Consider the following 25842-nt stretch of genomic DNA (forward strand, 5'->3'; position numbering starts at 1 on the left):
AAACATACAAAAACTTCTGACATGTTAACTGCGGAATTTACAGTTGAAGGGGCGGGACTGCTATCTCAAGTGGCTTTAAACTAGAGAGTAGTGTTGTACTCAAGACCGCACTATCCGAGACCAAGACTTGCCCAAGAGTGCGCCGAGACCAAGGCATGACCAAGACTTTTGGGGGTCGCCGGAGTCTTGGCTGTGACCGAGACAAGCCGAGACCAAGACAAGACCAAGTCCATAAAAATCACTTTTAAAAAACCATGAGAAGGTTGAACAGTTAAAGAACAATCTCTCTTTAATTTAATTTTTTTTATTAACAAATTTGAACGATAGAAAACAAGGTATCTGCAACTCTTTCAAAGCACAACATGCAAAAACTTAAATCTTAACAAATTTGTTCAACTAACTTCTTGTAAAAATTAAATCCTTGTATGTATTTTAAATATCTGAAAATGAGATGTTTATCTTGATTTGTCAGGTGAATGGGGCCTAAAGTAATTGTTAAGAGGTGTTTCTGACTAGAAATAAGATGGCCTGATGTCTGAGTTTTTGCAGGTGTAGCTATTTGTTGTTCTAGCAAGTGTTTATCCTTATTATCACATTAATGAAGTTGAAGAATAGCAGATCAGTGCTGGTCTTGACTGGTCTTGATGAAAAATCTTGAGTCTGACCAGTCCGAGACCGAGACAAGACAGAGTAAAAATGCTCTCGAGTCCAAGACAAAACCAAGACATTCAAAATGTGGTCTCGAGACCGGTCCCAAGACCAAGATTGTTCCGGAGTACTACAACACTACTACAAATCAATTACATTTAAAAACAATTCATGGAGGAATGAGCAGCAAGAGCAAAACTCGTGAGTCGTCCATTTTTGTTGTAAGTTTTGTCACGATACCAAAATTTGAACTTCGATACCGATACCTAGTTTAGTATCATAATACTGCCCATTAAAATGATAAACTAAATTTGAAAAGGATACTTGTTCCATACTCAGTACCTAGGGATCAGAAGCAGGATGTTTCTATGGGATGTTCACATTGTTGAACTGATCATTGATGAACAACCTAAAGTGTTCTTTTACAGTGTGCTTTTTCAAAACAAGGAGAATCACTGAGTTTAAAAAGTTCTTTCTTTTTTTCTTCTTTTATTGAGTGATGCAAGAAAGAACATGACAAGTGAGGGACACATATTTGCAATTCAAAAAATACAAACAGTGGAAAAAGTTCATTTTTAAAGATATCTTTAATAACTTATTTCCTGTACATCAAGGGTATCAGCTAATCTGCTGTTCAATTAAAAGTGAATGAAAGGTGATTCTTTATAAAGTTTACTTGATTGATTTAACACATAAAGTATTATGTAGTTTAGGCCTGCCTTGAACAATTGTCTTTATGCCTTGAGACATTCATACTGATACCCTAATAGCTTAATATTACATGTCCCTGTTTATCATTTTACCATGCATTTTGGCTTTGCATGAAGAAAAGCAAGTGCATCACTGATCCTTTTTGCCTCTCTTAAAGGTCTTCCCTGAGGGGGGATCACTTCATCCTCCATAATGTCACAGCGGCACAAATATCCTGTGGACTGGGCTTTTTTGCGCCAGTGTGGCCATAGCTGTGCATTACTTTGTCATCAGTGAGCTCTTCTGGTTTAGCAGAAGGAAATAAAGATGGGCAATATTTCATACCTAATTTTTAACCTAAAAGCCCAGCCCTACCTTTTGATGACCAATCATCACCCAATTATAATTAAACAATCAAATGACGAACGATGCAGCTTGGACCCAAGACGGGACACGATATTATTGCATGTTTTCTTCTCACCTCAACTTAGTCCTAACATACTGCCTAACAAAGACTTTTGCCCTGACTTTTTCTTTACCAAAAATACATCTGTGACCCACTTTAAAAGGGTCAGTGACCCACTTCTGGGTCCCAACCCACCAGTTGAGAACCATGGGTTTCAATAACTAAAAGCAGTGATGGAAGATAAGTTTGAATCAAATGCTGCAAACTTTTTTTCCCCAACAGCAGCAGAAGAAACTCAGCAGGCTTTGACAATGAACTCACCACACCTGTTGATTATCTTTAGTCTCTTTCTGAAATCTAAACTTAGAAGCAGCAGTTCAAGGTTCACCTCACATCGCTGAATCATATTAATTCAGACAAGTCATGCATCCCTGACCTTTGACCTCGCAGATCCCCAGATGACCCATAAATCCACGACCCCGGGACTTTATGGCCCATTCCCCTGTCATAGTCACAACGACCTGAACAGCACCTCACACCTGGTCTGCACCTTCTCACTGCTGTAAAAGAATAAAAAAAACCCACCCAATGCTAGCGGCGAGGTAGTCTATGACCAGCATGCCCTGACAATAACAGGATGGGGATGATGATCAACAGAACCAACGCCCCACGATAAAGCTGCATTCTTCTCTGGTCCAAACACGTTCTTAAGAAGGGGGACCCATAAAACCAAGAATCCAGGCAGAGCTGAGAATAGCATCTTCAGCTTTTTTCCACACATTTACTCCTATAAATTTCTTTAATTTTAGGTCAGCTTGGACCCTAAATCTTCCTGAGTTTCCTATTAGCACATTTATCAAAAGTTTTCCTTGGTGAAAGGGGGCAGTTTGGGGGCTTAAAAAGCTGTCTAAATCCACTATAATGACATGTTTTGCCTTTGAAACTGTTTCTTGTAACTGGACATTGTATGACGCAGAAGTTTTGGGCATGTTTTCAAACCCCAACTGGAATACCTCCTCCAGCCTTCATCAAATTTTAAACGTCTGTTTAAAGAGACACATTTCAGTTCTGAGAAGAGCCATAAAATTAGGTACCAGGGGGCAAAGGGAAGGTCAGTCCTTAACTAACCGTCATTGTTGACTATTGTTGAGAGCAGCTCTCACTGGTGTGTGAGCTACCTTATAAAAAGTTGGCATTCTCAAGGTTTAAATGACTTGCCGATGGTTATTAGCAGGACACAGGCCCAACAAAAGCCTCAGTTATAAAGGCCAATAAAAGCCTATCACTCTACTGTAATAACAGTCCTTTTACGCCTTAAAAGAGGGAGGAAAAGGTCAACTGGTGGAGCAGTCAGCACATTGATATTGACTTAGCTAGATTGGCGCTGACAAACTCAGGTCAGACCGTGGGCTTGTTAGCCCTATAACCCTCACGTAACCCCATTTACTGTTTCACTTTGACACATTAGAGGCAGCTGAGGGCAAGGCGTAGCTCTGAGAGCACTTTCTGACAGGAAACATTTGTAGAAAATCCACCCTTGTATTCAGAAATGATAATGGGTTTCTCAAGAGCACTAAATAAGAATAAAATTAAACAAAGAAAGGGGTGGAAATCGAGATTTATTGGGCTAAATTAGCTGTGTGGTACTGTTACCTCTCAACTTTTCAACTCTGACTGAAAATCAAATTATCTGACTTGCATAGCAGCAACAAAAAGGTCAGAATACTTCAATCCAAGTCCATAATTCTGTCTTAGATTATTAGATTACATTGTGTCATGCTAATGCACAAAACCAACAGTATTTTAATGATGTCAGTTTGAACAAGGCTGATCTATGGGAAGGTTTCCACCTTTCCAGCACTTTATTTCTTTTTGATTAAATTTGGTGTGACCCTGTGCTGTCTCTCTGATGTAATCTATCATCCACTTTCCTCTGAGCAACTTGTAAAACATGACACAACACAACATGGTGTCAGCTCACTAGTTGTTTCTTCACCTTATCAAATGTTCACCACTGTCCAACTGCCAAACATCGCAGAGATGTACGATTGGGAGCGCTCATATTTCACCCTCAATTTGACACCCTCTCACCTAGTTGTAAAAGCCGGACCTCATTGGGGAACAATGGGAAGTGGAGCGACAGAGCTCCTGGGGCTGTTAAAGGGAGGAAGCCCCTTTATTTGAGGACACTATAACTCAACAAAAGCCTGTGGCTGTCTGCACACAGAGAGGGCTGAGGATGAATGGGCTGCTCTTGCACCACTCACTTCCATTGACAAAAGCAGCGGATCGGCAAAGGGCAAAGCCTGTCATGTGTGGTCTCCAAGGGCATCCTGGGAAGAGTACCAATGTAAAGTTACAAAACAGCCACTTAAACCGATGACTTAGTGCAACTTGTCACTGTTTTCACTGCCATTTTCATTTATTCACATTTTATCCCACATTTTTCGAGAGGCATCTGAAGAAGACCTCTACAGTGGGGCCTCGACTATGAGGTGGGAAGTGACGTACAAACCCTTACTGGGTTTTTCCTTAGTTCAGGGGTGTCAAATTCAAGGCTCAGGCCTGTAGTACAGTTAAACCCAGCCTGCAAGATCATATCATATTTTTTATTCTAACTGGCTCACTAGGATGAAGTCTGCAGATTTCCTCCAGTATAAAATGTAAACTTAACCTTGATTATTTGAAATATCCTTAAGTCATAAGAATTTGAAAAAGTAAAGAGTAAAAAAGTTAGATAAAGAGTTAGGAATGTAAAAAAAAAAAATCTGGTTTTCATTTCATATTTTCAATGTTGCATCTCACAATTATGACTTAGTACTGCAATTTTGACTTTAATTTCACGTTGTGACCTTTTCAACTTATAGTTTTGACTTTTCATCTCATATTTTGACCTCTTAGATTTACAATTTTAAATTTTAAGTCACATATTGACCTTTAAGATTCACAATTTTACATTTTGACTCATATTTTGACCTTTGAAACTCATGATTTCAAACTCTATTACATACTTTGACCTTTAAAACTCATAATTTTGAATTTTGTCTCATATTTTGACCTTATAAACTCATGATTTAGAATTTTATGTCATATTTTGACCTTTAAAATGCATTATTTTAAATTGTATCTCCCATTGTGACCTTTTAAACTCATAATTTAAGATCTTATCTCCTATTTTGATCTTTAAAACTCATGATTTGCTGTTTGAAAATGTTACTTTGACTTATAAATTCTTGTTTTGACCCTTTGAAATAATCAGTTTGACTTTTTATCTCAGATTTTGAGCCCTTGAACTTATCATTTTGACTTTGTTTTAATCTCAAAATCATTTTTTATCAATTTATTTCTGTTGACAATGAGGTTGTAAGTTTATGGTTGAATGTTGACCTTGTTAGGTAGGACCAAAATTCAGAATCTGGTCCTTCTTGTGATTGAGTTTGACACCCCTGCCTTAGTAGGTTCGTTTTCTTAATACATTTTATCAATAATAATAATCATCCTTAGTTTGTGATGTGATATTTTTAATTTCATACCCCTTCCAATCCCCTTTAACCTGACCCTAACCTTTAGGGTTCAGGTGCCTAACTCTAACCCTCATTGGGTTTTCCTTAGTTTGTGGTGTGTAAAATTAAATTTATCTCCCTCATTAAAGGTTTGATTGTCACTGATAAAATCCTGCTGTTGTGAAAAACACACATCGTAACCTTTTACTGTGGGTAATATACGTCATTCTGGTTCCAGCTTTGGTAATGTACACCACTTCCCGTCCCACGGTTGAGGCCGCCCCAGTGTAGAGGTCTGCAACAGATGAGCCCAGATTGAACCTGCAACTAGTGGGACTGCCCTGACTTCCAATATTTTTCTCCACTTCCAGAGAAACTGTCGTTGTGAAGTTGGATCACTCCAGTTCAAACACCACCTTGTCAATGTTCACACTCAACACTTTCAAGCTGAAAGACTTCGCTACATTTTCAGCTTATGACCTCACACTTTCAGAGAGTCTAACTCACACAACACTTAAACCTCACACCTCACACATCTGGACTTTAGTCCTCAACTCTCCACAAAGTTCAACCGTATATCCTACTTATGGCAAGGGAACTATTTCCTGTGTTTCCAGCCCCGGGCTCAAACGGACACATGAATAAGACCGCCGTAACAAAACAGGCAATAATCATCCAAGTGCTACGAGCAGGTCGCTGTAGGAAAAAGGAGAGGATGCAGCTTTTTTTTTAAGAAAAAAAAGAGAAAGTTGGCGATTCCCACACGTGGAAGCATTTTTCCTGAGCCGCACAGCTTCAAAAGGCAAACCGTGGAATCCAACAATACTCTGAAACAGTTAAGAGCTGCTCAGTCAGGATCCCACTAATGATTAACATTCCTGGAGAAACACGCCGTTACAGTCTTTTTAAGGCGTTCTAATTAAACACATGCTCCAGCGCCACAGCACAGAGGGAACTCTTGACGACTGTGAGCGGGGATGCTTCTCTCCAGCTCTTCTTAATTGGGCACAATTGAAGTCATTAAGATGGTAGTAAAAACAGCAGAAAGAGCAGAGGAGAAGGCCCAATGATCTCCTCTGTGAGGCTCCCTGTTGCTGTAATGCCGTTGACCCTTTCACCTCCTCATGTGATTCACAGAATGAAATGTACAGAAAAAGTGCTATCCTCATTATGACATGTCTGACTGTAGATTTAGTCTCATCTGACTTTGGGGAATTCATTGTTACTAATTGAAATATGTTTCTCTAATGCCTTGTAATGCTTGGAGTTGTTTGTGCCTGATGGCCACTTGAATGAAATTTCCCATTGACCTTTAGCATCTGCCATCACAATGTCTATCCTGCCCCAGCCTGGATGGCAAAGGAGATACACTGTATGTACAAAAGTATTTGACCACACCTGTTAATTACTGAATTCAAGTTCAAACAGACCTGTTGCTACAGGTGCACAAAATCAACACCTAGCCATGCAGTCTCCATTTGCCAACATTTATGATACAAAATCGGTCGTTCTGAAGAGTTCAGTGACTTCAAGTGTGGTACTGTGATGGATGCCACCTTTACAATAAAACAATTAGTGAAATTTCACCTTTGCTGGATATTCCACCGCCAACTGTGAGTGATATTATTAGAAAGTGGAAGCGTTTAGGAACAACAGCAGAAAGGAACCTAAAAAGTTGCCAACGCTTAGCTGATTCCATATCTAAGGAGTTCTGAACTTCCACTGGCATTAATGTGAGCACAAAAACGATGCAGCAGAAGCTTCGTGGAATGGGTTTCCATGGCTGAGAAGTTGCATGCAAGCCTTACATCACCAAGTCCAATGCCAAGTGTCAGATGGAATGATGTAAAGCACACCGACACTGGACTGTGCTTCTCTGTCTGGCAGTCAGATGGGCAAGTCTGGGTTTAGCAGTTGCCGCAAGAACGTTACCTTATCTCCAGTGAAGAACAGTCTTAATGCTTCAGCATACCAAGACATTTCGGATAACGCTATGCCTCCAACTTTGTGGCAACAATTTGGGTTAGGCCCTTTTCTATTCCAACGTGGCTGTGCCCCAGTGCACAAAGCAAGGGCTATAAAGACATGGTCTGATGAGCCTGGAGTGGAAGAACTTGACAGAGTCCTGACCTCAACCCCATAGAGCACCTTTGGGATGAACTGCAACAGAAATTGCGAGCCATGCCTTCTCACTTAACATCAGTGCCTGTATGCTCTACAGAATGAATGGGCACAAATTCCCTCAAACAGCTACAGAATCTTGAGGAAAGCCTTCAAAGAGGAGTGGAGGCTGTCATGGCTGCAAAAAGTGGGGGAAACTCTTTCTTAAAGTATGTTTATTATACAAAGTCTTTACAGTCGCTGTTGGTGTAATGGCCAGGCAGCTGAATATTTTTTCCATATTGTGTCTGTTACTTACAGGATACTAGTGTTAAACTAGTATCCACAGCAATCTTTGCAGTTCTCATTTTGAAACACTAAACAAGTTATTCATGTGGACAGGTAGTAGGCATTAAAGCTTTTGTATACTTTAAGATAACTGCCTCTTTCAGTCCAGTTTGTGAGCGCCCTCCAGAGAACAGAGTCACTGACATTAATGCTCAGTATACTAAACCTGTTACATTTTCTGTTACTTTAACGGCTCCCAAATACACATATGCAAGCACTGACTAAACGTGGAGGGGCCTAATGTCAACACTGGTACTCCTCAACTGTAGAGAGTCACATAATTGTAGTCAGAAGTAAATAAGTGAACTGTTGAGCCATGCCATTTTTACCCTAGTTAAGGTGGAAAAGCAGGATTGTATGACCTGATCTGACCATTTAAGAATACATGCAGTTGTTTGTGGTTTAAGTTTAATTCTGGTAAACAACCCCAACAAACCATTCTTCTGGTGCTTGCATGCAGTCTCTACTCCTGTAAGGCTGGTCACACACCAGACAGTCTTTCTCAGCCTTAATCCATTTTAAAAACATGCAGACCACAAATATAAGTCTAGTTTCAATAGATTTTTAACATGAAACCTCCCGCCTGTCGTTGGTGCCGATGACTTGTGTCTCATAAAAAAGTGCGTGATCATATGTGACTCCAGAAGATAAACAAATATGAAGGGCCTTCAACTTTCTCAGCTGGCTGTCCTGGCATGCTTTCTAATTTGCGGTGCAAAACCAACAAAGAATGAAAGAATATGGGCATAACCCTGGCTGAGCAGAGTGTTTAGTTGTGTTTGTGAGCTGCAAAAGTATTCAACATTTGTTGGGTCAGCTGGCTACTCTCATTTAAATGTGGGTATAACATCAAGAGTAGATCGACCTGGAGTCATAAATATCTCCAATTCCAAATTGGGGAGGCTCCAACTTGATCACCAACCACTGGTGAACTCAAAAGGGGGGACAGAGACGGTGGAAGAAAAACATGATAAAGTGTCCTCTAGGATGCCCTCAGTATGAACAAAATGAGATAAAATGTCTTTTTTAGTGGGCAAAATTTGAGCAAGTGCCTACTTAAGTGTCCTCGCAGAGAACAAATTTTACCAAGTGCCCTCTTTGGAGCCTTCTAAGTCAGTAGTTCTGAACTGGTGGGTTGCGTAGCTGTTTTCAGTGGGTCACGAAGGTGTTTGTGGAGAAAAACTGCATCTAAAAGTCCATGACCTATGATGGGCCAAAGCCAAAATACATTCATACATGTGATTTTACTCTGTTTTCCCATGATAACGAATAGATTTTAGTAATTTTCTGGAGATCTAAACCTATTTAACTCCTTTTCTGAGGAACACAAAACTAGCTTTCTTGCTTAAATGTTTTAGTTTCACAGAATTTCTAGAAAACATCCAAAATTCACCCCTTATAATCAGAAATAAAATACAATCTGTGCATGCATACCAGTTAAGGGCTTCTATAATGATGGGCTTGTTCTGTCTCTTCCTTTGGTCACAAAATTAAGCATTCATTGTTAAATACATTGGATTTTGTTTAAAGTTTAGGGAATTTGAGTTGCGATTGCTCAATGAAGAGTTGATAGTGGGTCATGTTGGATTATTGTCCAGTCTTTGTAATAAATGTAACAAAGAGTATCGCCTAAACCTGCTCTTTCTAGTGTCTTGTCATAACATTTGTAATGATTTTGTGCTATGCAGATAGAGACTAAATGACAGTATATTATATGTAAGGTAATAGGAACCTAGATACAACTTTGACACTGAAAATTGAAGTCTAAGACTGTTGTGAGTGAATGAATGCAATATGAGGCAGAAATAGACATTTAAGATGATGCTGTTAACCAAAAAGGTTTAATTTAAAGCTGCCATGTTTAGGTCAAGGACATCAGCTGTGATATATTGGTTTGTATTAACTAAGTCAGGCCTGATCTGCAGTCTTTACCCTGTTGCACAGATATATAGGCCAGACATGGGGTCATTAGTGCCTGGGATGTGAGTGTGAGAATGTATGTGCAGTGGAAAAAAGGACACAAATGGCTCTCTTATCACCCTCCAAATGAAGGATATCAGTCCTCCAGGGTGGAGCTTATTCTTAGAACCCTCATGCCTGTTTTATATTCGTCTGTTTGCTTCAGTGTGTTATTCTTGGAGCTGTTAATACTGAGCTCATTAATGACACCAAACCATTTAAAGTCATCATCACAGGCAGGTATAAAGGAACACACAATAACTCCTCTCATAAAACCCAAGAGAACTTATTCTCCCACATTTTATTCCCTTTAAACATCATAAAACCTTCTCCCCGTATGTTTGCCTGCAGACAGGACACACAGATGTACACATCTGGTGAGCCACCGCTCTTGTTTTCTTTGAGAGCCCAGCCCCTAACAGGAAGACGGTGCGAGCATAGCAAACAAAAGCCCGACTCTTTGAACCGGCCTCTCACCAGGACCTGCCGTCAGGTTGTTGTGGCCAAACGAACTGTTTCTGTGTCAGCTCAGCGGGCCTCAGGGTGCCGCTCTGCAAGACATGTCCTCAGTTAGCCTCTGTCAATATTGACCCATCTGTAAGTTCGCCTACAACATAAACTTTTACTGTGATCGTTTTCCAAATGATAATAAAACATTCCCTCTCAAGTGAATTCTAGAGAGAGCAGGTTTAAAAATAGACCTTAAATCTCAAAGTAGTTTCAACCGATCATTACTGGCAGTAAGAGAAGAGGCAACAGTCTCTCGACTTTTAGGTCATTTCTAGCATCAAATAGACTAAAAATAGCACTTAAATAATGTTTGATACTAATTGTGGAGCAGTAAGAAAAGCTGTTAGTACATGCCTGAAAGGAAGTGATTCAAAATGGACAACAGTGAGTCACAGCAGCCCATATCAAGCCCTAATTCCCCCACAGAACATCATGACTGCAGGGAAAGTCATAGTAACAATGAAAGTGTGCAACACACCCTGATAAAATGCTTTATTTTTTATTTTTATGTGTCCTTTTGCTGCATTATCATTACAAAAGATGGACTATAACAGTTGAAATTTAGCTATTGTGCTAATTCAGGCTTATTTACATTGATGATTAATGATCATATTTCAATGAGCGAATACATTTACATGCACAGTTATGTAAACTACAGTTAAAGCTTAATTGGGCAATTGAGCTGGTCTACTGTCCTTGCTCCAGTATGAATGCACAGTGGGAGACTCAATTAACTGGACTACATCAGAATATGGACCCTCTTCTGTTACATACATTTTACCATTTTATTGCAAAATGGATATACAGTGTTACTTGGCAGAGAAGGCTCTTCTTAAAAGATGCTCCCTGTGTTAGTCAAACAGCATGCTTTGACTTTCCAGGGAGCACATAGCCAGAAACCCTCACATGGATGGATACATTAATGACATTGGTGCTGAATAGAATAAAATCTGTTCAAAAGCAAGTAATACATAGTAGCATGAATCTGAATATGAGGGTGCAACAAGCTTTATGCTCTAAAGGAGGAGGCTGGGGTGGAGGAGGTTTAGCTTTGCCAGCAGCAGTGTGGTGCATCAGCATCAAGATTAGTGAGAAGTATGTCATATTTAAATGGGCCGCTGTGTTGAAAGAAAGGGCTGTGATTTGCTGTGAGAGCTGGGAGGCGATAATCAGGTTCAGATGGCCGTCAGCTGATCACGGCCAATTTACATGGTCTTCTGCTTCGTGGCTGAGTTGCTGTTGTTCCTAAACGCTTCGACCTTGTAATATTATCACCAACAGTTGACTGTGGATTATCCAGCAGGGATGAAATTTCATGAACCATCTCATTGCAAAAGTGGCATCACTCACAGTAACATCACAGAAGAGAAAATCTCTCCATCTGCATTATGTATTTTGTAGATATCAACCATGGAACAAGCTAGATAAAGACCAGAACTGGTACTTACTGTATAACACAAAGAGTCTCAATTGAAAGGTTGTGCTCTCTCCCCATCTTGGAAGAGCACCTTGATGCATGAGCTTGTGCAAATAAGCAAAATATATGGAGGGCTCTGTCAGGATGGATGGACCCAGAGTTAGAGTGAACTTTAGCAATGAATGGAAAAATAAACACATTAGACTTGGTGTGCAAACTTTCAGCGCAAGACTTAAAAAAAAAATCAGATTCTGCATCCAAAAAAATCCATCAGAAAAAAACAGACTTGGCGTGCAAAGGCCTGTAGTCTGACTTCAAGAGATTCTATTCTGATATCAGTCTAACATGTTTATGTACATTTTAAAAGCCAGATTTAGTCAGTCTAAAACAATTATTTAACTTTTCCATGTAAACCTACTGACTGAGAGTGATAGACACAGCACCCACTGTCTACAGCTGTAACCTTTATTGAGAAAGCTCAGGAAATTCCTTTGTTGTCTGTCCAAAAATCCTTTGCCCTGCAGAGTCCATTTTAAGCCCTGCTGACCTTTTCCATATCATCCACGCTCGCTGACTCCACCCCTGTGACAGGGCCAGCGGAGCAGGAGGAACCAGAGCCCAGGGAAGGGGAGGGGACATGTGTGTTTTGCATATTTCCAGCCGTGGGTCCGGAAAGCTTTAACTGAATCCCCTGTTGTGTGCCGGGGAAATGAGCTTGGCTTTTTAATGACTATCTCAGGGTAATATGTTTTCTTTTGCTCCCAGCCCTTGATGCCTGCGATTGCTTGGATGGATCTCTGTATTTTTGGAAGACAGAGGAGAAAACATGGCCCTCCTGCTGGCAGCCATGTTTGTGTCAGGCTTGGTCAGATAAACTCTCCAAAAAAACTCCATCAGCGGGGTTTCTGACATTTGGCATCTCTACATCTGTTCTTCCCCTTTATCAAAGACAGACTTACCGATAATTACCACTTTTGCAGCACTGCAGCATGGTTACTCTGCATCGCGCCTATACATGGTGGTGATAATGAACCATGTGTGTCGAGAACAACTTTCATCATCATGGTGGTCTGATGGTTACCCCCACAATTACGCAGTGTGGTTAGATCTGCAGGGGCATTAAACTCCAGTGTGAGAGCCAAAGCCGTTTCCCTCTTAACAGCGACCCGCAGCTCCTAATAAATGGAGTTGTGCCTGGAAGCGCTAAATCACTAGCTACCTTTAATCACTTTAGAATAATGCTTAGCATGTGGATCCAATGTGTGCCACTGCTGCAGGCAGATCCCCCAGACTCTTACATGTGAATCGCATGGCAAGCACAGTTAACAATCTCCCCCACAGACAGAGTTCTAATCTACACAGCCATACTCAGTACGTTTACATGCTCAGGTGTAGCTTGATGAAACTGTCTTTGTTAAACTATCTATAGTTCCATAGGGAGAATCAATCCAGCTCTACTGTGGTAGCTATATCTCCTCTTTTAGCTACTGAACCAAAGGTTGTCATAATACTAGGATGTGCAATTCAGACAGTCTACTGAAATTTGCCTGCAATATTTGATGGACTCATTCCTCTCCAATGCACTTATGTAAGATTATTTTTAAATCTTTGCTACTTTTATACTTTTGGATCATTAAAGCAAAGGAGATTTGATAAAGAGAGTACAGAGGGTCTTAAATGTTACAGGAAACTAAGCAAAAAAATGGTTAACATTGTGGCAAAATGGCATACGGAAGCCTGTACGGGACCCTATTGTATCCGTATGCGTCATTTTTTGTCCAAACAATCGCTAATTTGGGGGCTTTCATATGCTAAAAAACTCACTGAACATTACAAAAAATTGTGCCCCACTGTGATTTTTGTATTTTGGTGGAATTGTGCAGGCCCATCAACTGAGATATAGGGGACCGGGTAAGAGCTACATTCATGAAAATTAGTACACCTATGTATCATAATTAGACAACAAAAAAAAAAAAGTCTCTTGGGGCCATCCTCTTAAACAGGAACAGGAAGTGCACTACCAACAGCCAAAATTCAAATTTCGGCATTTCTTAGGGGGATTCACAGGTTTTATACTTTAAAGAACTTGTCCAAGGTATTTTATTCAATTGACTCCAGAATTTCTTTGCTCATAGTAGACAACCCAGGGATCTTAAGTTGTGCAAACTGTGGATTTTCACCACAGGGCAGGGCCGTGACCAGAGCCAAAACTTAAACTACTTTTTTGTACATTTTTTTTTTTTTTTGTAGTGAAAATACACCAATAATGGTGTATAACTTTTTAATGCTTTTCAGCACCCCATTCTTGCAATTGAACATCTGATATTTTTTATTTTACCTTTAAATATTAAGCCCCTGCACACCATTCAGCCTAGGCTTATGATTTTTGGTCTGTGTGTGGGTCATCATCAGACCTACAAATAAGCCTCCTGGGCCCATGGCCAAATCCAAACAGGAAGTCCATGAGCTTCACCTCAATTTCAAAATAAGGCATTTATGATGGTGCCAAATGGATTGTACCTTTAGTATAAAATATTCTATAGACTTCTGCTCTTTCTTGCAAATCAAATTTTGCCTGGAATTCTAAGAGGTTAACTCTTTGCTTGATACCACTCTTGCATAGCTTATCCTTTCAGGGTTTCTGTAATAATGCTTTTCAGATATGTTTATTTTTTGTCCCATCTCTTTGGCCAATCATGTGTTATCCCATCAGTAATATTATGAGGTCATTAAAACATTTTTGGAAATCTGAGTTATGGGTCCTCATTAAGACTTTGATGATGAGTTCTGAGACTTGACCACTTGTGAATCTCTGATTTAAAGCACCAGCTATCAGAAAGTATCAAACCATCCAAAATTTAGATAACCTTATTTGGACTTTCTTCCAGTATCCACCAAACATTTACATAACAAAAAGGTTAGCAACAGGCAGAAATGGTTGTATGACAAACAGTAAAGCCATAGACAACAGCTGTGTACCTTTTTTACATATTCCCTCCCTCCATGCCCTTCAATGTTTCATTCCTTCAGCTGACACCACATATGCAATGTCTCCTTGTCTGTCCAAAATGTGTGGTTCTCCAGGGCTTTCCCCAAGTGCCAGTAGTCTGAAAAACAGCCCACTCAAGTTTAGACTTTCTTCCTTGCTCTTCTTTGACAGGTGTTTCTTTTGAAATCTCAATGACCTCCAAGTCTGGTTTCCACTTCACAGATCTCTAAGTGTCTTCCATGGTAGCACTGCTAGATTCTTCAGTGCAAGTCTTCTTCAAATTTAATTTTTAGAGCCATAAACACAATTCTCTCATGAGATTTTCCCTTGCGTATTTTTTTTAGATGCAAAAGAGCCAGTTGAGATGGTTTTGGCATCTGATCAGGATGCTTCTTGGTTCCCTCCCGTGGAGGTCTTCTGGGGCTTTCCAATGTGGAGATGACCCCAGGGCAGACCCAGAACATGGTAGAGGGATTATCCCATCTGGCCTATGAATGCCTCAGAATCCCCAACAATGAGCTGGGAAATGTAACTGGGGAGAGGGATATCTGTGTTGACTTCCCATGCCTGCTGCTGCCACAACCCAACCCCAGAAAAGTGGAAGAAGATGGATGGATGGGTAAAATTATCTCTTCTTCTACACATTTATGCTCATTGATGTCTGGGTCAAAGCTCAGCATATGTAGCCTATTCCAGTTTGAGGCTGACTGAGGTGCATACATAGACCCTTTAACTGCGTGATCTAGGCTTGTTAGTCTGACCTCGGGAAATTCAGTCTATGATTTTCAGACAGACTAACATGTTTAAAAGTCCAGTCAGACTTTTAACATCATGTAAACGTACTGACTGTACCAGTGCCCTTAATTTGACCATCCATACCAGTCAAAACCCTGTGACCACACATTCAAGGACCACCGGCATTCAAACAAGTCATACTTCATCCAACCTTCTGCCAACCTACCACAAACAGTTTACAGTCAGTGTGCTCCGCTCTCTGCAGTTTGTCTACAGCAACCAGCCTCCATGCCACATCTCCTCCGTGAAAGACTGGCCTCCTCTGACAGCTCCTCACAACACTCGGGGCCTGTCCCGCTCCACTTTTAGTCCTGCTGTGGTGAGCCCATACCACGTCTGGGGATAAAAGGCTGCCAGAGTGTTTGGCTTGCAGGCGATTTACACGGACGTGAGGGTGATTCATTCTAGCTCTGCACAAACAGGCCTCTGTGTACATTTCACTGGTACTGGGCCTTTAAATCAACACAGGGGAACGTATACTGTCGGGCACCGGGGCCTACATACAGCTGGGTGTCTGCCATGCATGCATAGACTTTCTGACACCTACAGTTATGCACACCCATAGGTGACCACTTTTTCTCTGTCCTTTTGGCCATCATCAACCCAACTGTTTATGTCTGAGACTGGCTTCATGTCTGTGATTTGTCTTCACCTCTGGCGCTCCTGCTGTGCACCAAGGACATGGCACACAAATCTGTTTTCATGCAGCATGGCCCTGATCCTAATCAAACAATCAACATATTCCAAATTTATGAAGCAAGAAGTTGTTTTCATCAAACAAGCCCCAGAAGATCCAACATTTCCCATTGTTTTGGCCAAGAAAATTTACAATAAGGCCAGCTTTTTATGTCCTTCCTGCCTCCCAACTCAAAACAAGAACAAACTTGATTCTATCATTACTTTGATTCACTGCAAGTTTTTGGAAATGAACACAAACGCAACCTGTAAATCTTTTTGATCTATTAATACCTTAAAAATCAGAGAGGAATATCACCTGCAGTTGATCTGTGAAAAGAATAAGCTCAGTTCACATGTACTAGATCTCCAAAATGTTAAATCACTGCAGCTGTAAAGTATCAGACATGATTTTGCCGTATGTATTAATCGTTCCAATTACAAGTCATGAACTTTGCGTATAGCAAAGCTTCAGTCTACACCCTTCCTGGTTGGTTTAATCCTTAAATAGCCTGTATTTATTTGCAACTTTTGCCTCTTTATGTGCAAAGTTGTGTTAAGGTCTTGTCTGTTGTACAGTGATCACTGCTAAGATTCCTTTACTATTGTTTCTGGTGAATTATTATTGTTTTTGATGTTAGACAGTCCTGCACCATTAATGAATTCATCCACTGAGCCAGTGACTTATCACCTGTGGTAGGGGGTGTTCTACAGGAAACAGTGGTGTGCTGATTGTCATCAAAGGGGGTCTCACAGCTCTGCATGTCTCTTTTTGCTTCTTCCTTACCAGAGACCACCTAATTTGCCACAGGTGTCCAACACATAAAGGCTTTATCAATCATGTCATGACATATGATTGATATTTGTGATTGTATATTATTCCAATAATGCTTGGAAGAAAATAATTTATGAAAAAAACAATGTAATAGTTAAGAAAATACTGTCACCATAAAACACCTTGTAGTCTGATTAAATCTGCTCTGTGGCTGGGTTGTATGACACTCCTGATATAAAACATGAATATTACACCATCAAGCATGAGTCAGTAATGCATGATATGCCTGTGGTAGAGCAGTGTGAGGAGATCATCCCCACTAATCAATCAAATAACACACAGACACACAATAATAATAATAATAATAATAATTATTATTATTATTATTATTATTATTATATTTTTAATTACATAATAATAGAAATAAAAACAAAAATAAAAATAATAATAGAAAATGGCTCTTGAAACTTTACAGTGTTAATTTGAGGACGACACTTTAATACTTAAAAAGCATCCACTGACAGACTAAATTAAGAACACTACAAAGAAATGTTGAAGTAAAATAACACTGGTTACTGTTAAGAAAAGTTAAATTTTAACTCCATAAGCAATTAATAATGAAAATGAGTGTTAAATTATTAACTGTCTAAAAAGGTTGAATCAACACGTCCATATAGACACTCTAAAGTGTCAGTATTAACTCTGACAGTGTTGGCTCAACTATACAGATTTTGCTGTGTAATCAGTCCTGTCCACAGAACTGGCTGGGCCCCTGAAAACCCAGGGAAAGGGCCCTCCTCCCCTGGTGTGATTTCTTGATGATATCACTGCATGTGTGTTGGATCAGTGGTGTTGCTATGTTAAAATTATTTATGATTCAAATTTAAGCCTTTTTTTTTGCCACTTTTAACCCCTTTTCACCATTTTTAATCCTCATATTTGACATCTTTTTAACCCCTATTTGCTGCTTTATCTTTTTTATAGTATATATTAACAAAATTATTTACACTCTTTAACTACAATTCACTACTTATTTTGCCAATTTTGCAACCTTTAATCCATTTTTGCAACTCATAACACATTTTTGCTACTTTTTAAACTGCTTTCCACCATTTTCACCACCCTTTTTTGTCACCTTTACCCAATTATCTGACACTTTCAGCCATGTTTTGCCACTTTTAACCCATTTTTACACTCTTTAACAACTTCTCACCACTTTTCACCTTTATATGGCAAATATTTAGTTATTTTTTACTTAAAACGTCAACTTTATTCGGTTGTATCCTGACATTTGTGCACATCATGGCTTAGCTATGAAGTCTGACATTACTTTCCAAATGGTTTAGTCAATGTGCCAATCCACACTGTTATCACCAATAAAAAGGTATGTCTGTTTTAAGTACATACATAAATACATTTTGTTTTTGTTTCTTTGTTATGAGTGGCTATTATTCCGGTTAAATATGGTTATAACAAATTTACTTTACAATGGATCATGATTTTCCTGACCTGGGTTGGCCCCCTATTTGGCTGGGCCTCAGAAAGCTCTCCCCTTTATCCCCCCTTTATGGGCGGCCTTGACCCTAATACTAATACATCATTTAAGTAACAACAATACACACCATTACTAACTTACTCAAAATTACTACTTTGCTAAGAAAACTATTTGGGTCTTTTTCTTGACACTGAAATAGATTAAATAGTTTATAATCAAGCATTATCTCAACAAAATTAAGCTGCCATGTTTGTGTTTTTCTGCAAAAAATAATATTTAGAAATCTGCAAAGTTTCTGTTAAATTTAATTTATTTCAGGGGTGCTGAGGTGAAATCAGGGCATGCTTGGGTTCCCCTAAAAAGGGCCTAAAATCTCCTTTGGCCTCACATGACTTCATTTTGTACTACCTCTTCCTAATGGCAGATATTAAATAGATTATGAATAAAGACACCTGCACACTGAAAATATGTCTATACAGCTAATTTTTTCAATCAGAGTTGATTTTGAGGAAGATTTTTCAGTGACTCTGACACTGTTGAGCTACAAAGATGTCAACCTCACATTTAACCACTAGGTGACACTACCACCTTTGTTCTGCTCGCCACCCTCCCTGTGACTCTGTCCACTCAGAGGACTTCTGCATCTCCTCTTGTCCTTGACTGTCCCAAGGAGATTTTTTTTGAAATCCCAAATGTTGACAGTGCTACAAACACAAACGAGTTTAAAATACCCTCTGGTAAAAAAAGCAGTAAGATCTGTGTGAACACATTTCACTTTGAAGTGGCATCACTGACATTGTGCAGAGCCTGATGTGTATCTTCCTCTTTTGTTCTGATTCAGCATAAATACATTTTGCTCGCTTTATCTATCAAATATGTTCCAGTAAAAGCCATAAAACCACCAAAGTCAGTCTTCTCACCTGGCTCTCAGACTTTAAATTCGAACGCCCCAGATCCAGCAGAGCTTTCTCTCTCTTTTTTGCCAGTTGTCTCCAGAATGACAGATTTCAGGTCAGCCAGTTTGAGCCCTGAAGGTCTGTCAATCTGTCAGCCACCCCAAGAGAGCATGCACAGGACTTAGAAGCCTATGTGGATGCCTCCTGAGCTCCAATGAGAGCAAATTATTATCTCTCTATGACAGGGACTGCTCTCCCGTGCTTAGAAATCTTCACAGCCGAGGATGGAAATGTTTAAAAGTCAAGGGTGTGTCATTGTTCTCCGTAGGAAACACTTTATGACATGTTTAGAGATCCACAAGGGGTGATGAAGTCAGTCAGGCAGCCTGCTGGGTGCTCGTTGTTTGAAAAATCTCCACCCTAATAAATCTCCCTCAGGCTGAAAATCATCCACTACACAATAATTGTTCAGTTTTATTTTAGTTTTAGGTTTGGATGGAGCAACACACTGTTGAAAGAAAATCTTTTAAAAGTTGGTTTCTTTAGTAGAAAAAAGACAGATGGCTTTAATGAAACATATCAGGACTAAGCTTACATTGATTGAACGCATATTTCCTGCAGATGGTACATTTTTCTCGGGCCTTTCCCACCTTATCCATCATGCCATGAAATGCAGAAAGTGAGTGTGACTTTTCATACTGTACGTGGCCGGGCTGTGTGAGCACATTCCGCCTCACTCAACAGCCTCTCTGACAGCTATGCAGCCCTGCAGAAGCGGACAGGCAGCGGGCATGGAGCAGCAGACCAGTTGTCACCAAAGTGACAGGCGACAGCTGAGTCCATACATCTGGAGGCCCCGGGGCACCTCCACACCTCCACCCTCTTCCCCACGTCTGGAGCCAAGCCTTTTTTTTTTTTTTTCTCTCTCAGTGTCAGAAAGAAACGAGGTTACTGTGGCTGCACGCGCAGGGAAAAGTGAAATCTTTGGACACACTGCTGCGTAAAAGCGCAAAGCAGCAGGATGGGAGGAAGGAATTAACGCTAGTTTTATGACTTTCTTGGGTGACAGAAGTAGCGAGTGACCTCAGTAGACTTTACAAAAGTTTGGTTACATAGTTGGACTAGGTGTTTGTTTCGCACACGCTCGTGTAAACGCAATTGCAAAGCAAGAAAAGTGCGCATTTCACATGAGCGCCGCAAAACTTTAGAATAAAGTAATCAAAAAGAAATGGCTAACCGACAGATAAACTAGCAAAATCAATAAAGTAAATTAAAAAGAAAATAAAAATGCTCCCACTCACCCTCAAAGCGTTAACTGGCTGTAAACAGAGTATCCAGATCCAATATTCCTGAAGAGAGAGAAGCGATTCGCGCTGCGTCTCATTTGCATAAGATGAAAAAGTCCAAAGAGAGAGCCACAAAGCTGAACCCAGAGCTGCTGCTGCTATGAGATAAGCTTTTAAAGTCCAGATCCTCCTGGCTGCATTGGAGAGGAATGCTGCTCTGACTTCTCTCACACACTGTCACCACATCTCAGCTCCGCGGCGGCGCACGGTGCGCTGTGGTGCTCCTCTCGGCGGTCACAGCGAGATGACATTAGCGTTGCTCCCTGCCTATTGGCTTAAACAGGCAGCCCCCACCTATCCTGGAGAGACCGAGCACCGCGGAGCACGGTGGACAAACGCTCCTGTGGGTTTAACTCCTGCTGCAGCTATGTGGGGAGTTAAAGGAGAAATGTTTGTGTAGAGTGCTCGGATACTAGTGACTTAATCTTCTGTTGGCTTTACTCACAGGCTGTCCTTACCTTTAACTGAACTTTTACCTTAACTGGGCTGCGTACGAACCGATAACTTTAAATATTCATGATGTGCATGAAATATTGACAGTTCTACTTATCTCATATCCAGCTATTAAAGCTCCTGTGAGGAGTTTTAAGTGCTTATAAAACAGACTTCAATTATAGTGATCCCTGCAGACTGTACCGAGGCACCTCTGTTGTGATGGAAGTGGCTAATTTGCCGTACAAAAGCCCTCTTTAAGATGTTTTTATTAAAATTTAACTGTATTCATAAACAAATGCTGACAGTTACACTAAAGAAATAACCACACTGCAAATACTACAGACTAAGCAACATTTTATAAATTGAATAAAGTCAGAGCTCTTAAGTTAGTCACAGTAGCTAGCTATAGCTCTGTTAGCTTTTCCTAAAGCTAACATAGCTTCTCTCACCAAAGAATGAAAAATAAATACTATGTAAAAATTTGTAATTAAAATATGTGCATTTTAGAGCACAAACAAACGGCAGGGTTGCCAGGTTTGCGGTTTACCCGCGGAATTGGGCTACTTTTAACGTACTGCCGTGGGTAGATTCTTTGTCCGCGGGTTGAGCAGACCCATTTTTTATGTCTTGTATGAGTATTTAATTTCTGTAGCAGAACAAACTACTCTATTTACACTTAAGTACAACTACAACAACCAGCAGAGAGGCAGGAAAATATGGAATATGGCACACAGACATACACGCCACCCACAGAGAAGCAGAATGTCTGTGGGCAATCACGCAATATATGCAGTGTGGCAGAAGTTTTAGAATTTCAGCACTGGGCTTGGTTTTGGGCTAGTTTTTATCGGCCATTGGGCTAGTTTTGTCACACAGACCTGGCAACCCTGACAAACGACGACCAAGAAGAAAAGAAGGCGTAGACTGTTGGTTGTTTAATAGTGGTTAACAAACACTTTGTAACATTACTGTTGCCAAAGCTGGCAGGAAAATACTTGGGACAAATACATAGGCTACTGTTACATCCCCTTGTAGCTACGCAAGTTAATGTTACTTTTTAAGCCAATGTAGCTATGTTAGCTTTAGCAAATGAGCTTAAGCAGAGTAGCAAAACCTAACACAGCTACATTTGCTATGTGGGCTATGTAGCTACACAGCTGTAGCTAAAGCTATTGTGAATATGTAAGATTTACCAAACATAGCATAAGCTAACAAAGCTTCGTAAGCTTCAGTTTTGGCTATGTTAGTAACTTAACTACTTTTCCTACAGAGCCTACATAGTTAATATAGCTTCATTAGCTGTAGCCTTAGCAATGTTAGCATAGTTAGAGTGTTTATATGGTGGACTGCTTTTTTCCCCATAACAGACTGTTTAGTCTGCTTTATTTAAGATTTTGACTTTTAACTTTTGGTATCCTAACCCATACCCTAACCCTTACCCTGTTTCTAAAGCTTCAGCCTATATTTTGACAGATGCAGCGTCTCACAGTAGTGGTCTGCAAGTAGGGGGTGACTCAGAGCTGTGGTCTGCAGCCAGACTGTCTTGGATTTATTGTATATTGGGAGATATTCTTATCTAGGTTTAATTTATGGGATTATTATAATTGCATGTTTTTTTGTTTGTTTGTTTGTTTTTTTTGCTGCTGACACAGAGCATACAAAAACTTCAAACTTGATAAATCAACTCATTATCTCCTGTATTTAAATACCTCTAACATAGCTGTATATGTCATGTTTAATGATAACTTAGTAATATTTGCAGATTTTTTTCCTTATATTTTTGTAAGGTCTTTTATATTTGAAGGTTACACAGATGCAGATGCAAAGATGTCCTCTCTTGCACCTCCATTTCCACATGCAATTTGTCTTCTGTGTTGAAATGTGATCTTTTCTTGCAAACCTATTTGTTCATCTTGCCATCTATATAAAAAAATCACAAAGTGTTTTATTCTCTCCCACAAAGACTGTGTAACATAACTCCTATTTATAGTGGCCATGAAAGGTAAGTCTATATGTAAAGGCTGAAAGAGGCTATTCCCTTGCTGTCTTTTGAGTCAGACAATATGTTCTAGTACGATGAAAGATTTTAAAAGGTGGCCACAACCCATAAATCAGCACAGGATGCATGCTACAAAAGTAAAGATTCCGGTTCAGGCCTGATATGTTAAAGCATGTTTTCTATAGAGTTTTTTTTTTTAACCAGCTGTGTTAATTTACGGCATCATTGCAGCCCTGAATGCCTGACACTGCCTATGGGTCCTACATCAGTTGCACAGATGACCTCATGTGCTCACAGCCAAAATACAACTAAGATAAGATTTTTGATAGGTGAACCTTTAAAGAGCTCCCTGACCTGCTGTGACCCAGAGTGGGCTTTTCCTCAACATTAGGAGTGACACTGCATCCCAAAATAACTCCAGCAAATCAGGATCTGATGTTTACTAAAACAGGATCTGCCTCTAAAACATAACAGTCGACACATGAAGCTTAAATGTGACAAATGTGTTCATTTGATTGTGCTGCCTTTGACCTTTATGGCTCCCTCTTTTCCTTGAGCAGACGCTACATCTTTGGTTGACCTGGCTGATGACCCGTTGACTGTCGCATAGATCAGACTGTGTGAATTCAGCTTAAGTAAGAACACATTTTAGTCAGCTCAAAGCTGTCAGTCATTCTGCAAAAACTTGGCATAAATAATTAGAACACATTGCAGAGCCAGATCTTATGTGGACCAGATGGATGTCAGCTACTTTTTAGTATCACACTTTACAGCAAACTGGTGCTGTGCATCATATCTGAGCTGCAGATAGAAATGTCATAGAAATAAAGCTAGGGTTAATGAGGACTCAGATAAGTGTTGACTCCATCATTTTACCTCACATCAGACAGGTAACCAGTTACAAAGGACTAGCTTAAACTAACCTTCAGATATCCTATTTGTGCTTGTGATGTGTCTAATTCAGTCTGGATTGTTTTTTCCTAATCCTGTCATTTATTCTTCCTACTTTATGTTTTAAAACCACACTGAAAGCTCCTGTGAAGAGTTTTGATCTGGTTATAAGACAGAAACAAATTAATACTCATGGGTGTATTTGATATAAAAAAGCAAAACAAACCATCATTCAAGGTTAGGACTATATCTCTATGTGTATTTTTATGTGTAACCCCAATGCAGAGAAAAACAAAAATAGAATGCAATGATTTGCAAATCTCATTAACCCGTATTTTATTCACAATACAACATAAACAACATATCAGGTGTTGAAACTGAGACATTTTCACATATCATGAAAAATATTTGTACATTTTGAATTTGATGGCAGCAACAAATCTCAAAAAAGTTGGGACAGGCCAACAAAAGGCTGGTAAGGCAAATGATATCCAATGAAAAACAGCTGGAGGAGCATTCTACAACTAATTAGGTTAATTGGCTACAGGTCAGTAACAGGACAGGGTGTAAAAGAAACATTGTAGAGAGGCAGAGTCTCAGAGGTTCATAAGTCGGCAAAAGAATGTGTCTAAAAATTGTGGAAAAATTTCAGGAAAATGTTCCTCTATCCAGAATTGTAAAGCCTCACCATCTATAGTACATAATATCGTCAAAAAACTCAGAGAATCTAGATAAATCTCAACAAGGCCAAAGGTCAACATTGATTGCTGGTGATTTTTGGGCCCTCATTAAAACATGCATGATTCTATACTGGAAATCCTTGAATGGGTGCAGGAACACTTCCAGAAATTGTTGTCTGTCAACACAGTTCGCCGTGCCATCTACAGATGTAAATAAAAGCTGTAACATGCAAAGAAGAAGACATATGTAAACACAATTCACAAATGCCCCTGTCTACTTTGGGCCAAAGCTCATTTAAAATGGAGGCAAAATGGAAAACTGTTCTGTGGTCAGGTGAACCCAAATTTGAAATTCTGCAGGCCAAAGAGAAGAGGGACCATCCAGCTTTGTTTTCAGTGGTATGGGGTTGCACTGGTGCCGATGATATAGGCAGCTGGAAAGGCAGTATCAATGCTGAGGAGTATATAAAGGTTTTAGAGCATATGCTTCCATGCAGACAATGTCACTTTCAGGGAAGGCCTTGTATATTTCAGACAGACAGTGCTAAACCAATGACCACATCAGTCACAACAGCATGACTTCACAGTAGAAGAGTCTAGGAGCTGAGGCTTAATTCTATGTCTTAATCAATTAAAAATAATATCTGAAAGGATATAAATACATCCCTGTCTGCCATCAGACAACTTTCCAACAGCAACATAGTCAGTGTGGCTTTTGACAAACAGTCCACTGTTTTGCAAATCATTCTTCACAAAGCATGTCCAACATTCACTGCAGTGTCTTGCCTAGCCTTTCTCTTTTTTAGCTTCATCTGTTACTGTCCTCTTCCATCTCTCAGCTTCAGCCAAGAGCAACGAGGCTCACTAACTGGCTTCTTTAAGCTGAAGGCTGGTGTGTGAACTAGCACTGTAAAGATGTACACACTTTCTGCAAAAGGACAGGAGCAGACAAGGTGACTTAGATAGTGTTCAAAGCAGGTGACTGGGGCGCTCTGGGTTAGACACCATTCTTCCAGTTGAAGCCATATTGGTGGAACAACTTTGAAACAGACAGTTAGAACTACTTTTTCTGTTGAAAAAATCTTCACAAAATGAAAAAGACAAATTTGTCCACTAAGGCACCAACATTGATGCAAACTGAAGTCTACCAAAGGAGTAAAATAAGTATGCATATGATAAAGTGGGCCAAAGATGGTTTTGTTCTTCATCTGAGAAAGCACAAAATCTGAGGGGAGGACAGGTTTGAGCAAATGAGTTGTGTTTATGACTGTAAGAAAATACTCCA

The 25842-nt window shown here is 39.9% G+C and overlaps 1 protein-coding gene across 1 annotated transcript in view; it reads right to left on the bottom strand.

Annotated features, from left to right (window-relative positions):
• The window catches only part of prickle1a (prickle homolog 1a), a 40835-nt gene extending 20047 nt beyond the window's left edge, over positions 1-20788 (bottom strand). The window contains exon 1 of the mRNA XM_041796172.1: positions 20508-20788. The gene's annotated coding sequence lies outside the window, so the exon portion shown is untranslated. The remainder of the gene's footprint in view (positions 1-20507) is intronic.
• Positions 20789-25842: the final 5054 nt, after the last annotated feature.

The sequence above is a fragment of the Cheilinus undulatus genome, linkage group 9 (genome assembly GCF_018320785.1).
Source record: "Cheilinus undulatus linkage group 9, ASM1832078v1, whole genome shotgun sequence".
Classification (NCBI taxonomy): domain Eukaryota; kingdom Metazoa; phylum Chordata; class Actinopteri; order Labriformes; family Labridae; genus Cheilinus; species Cheilinus undulatus.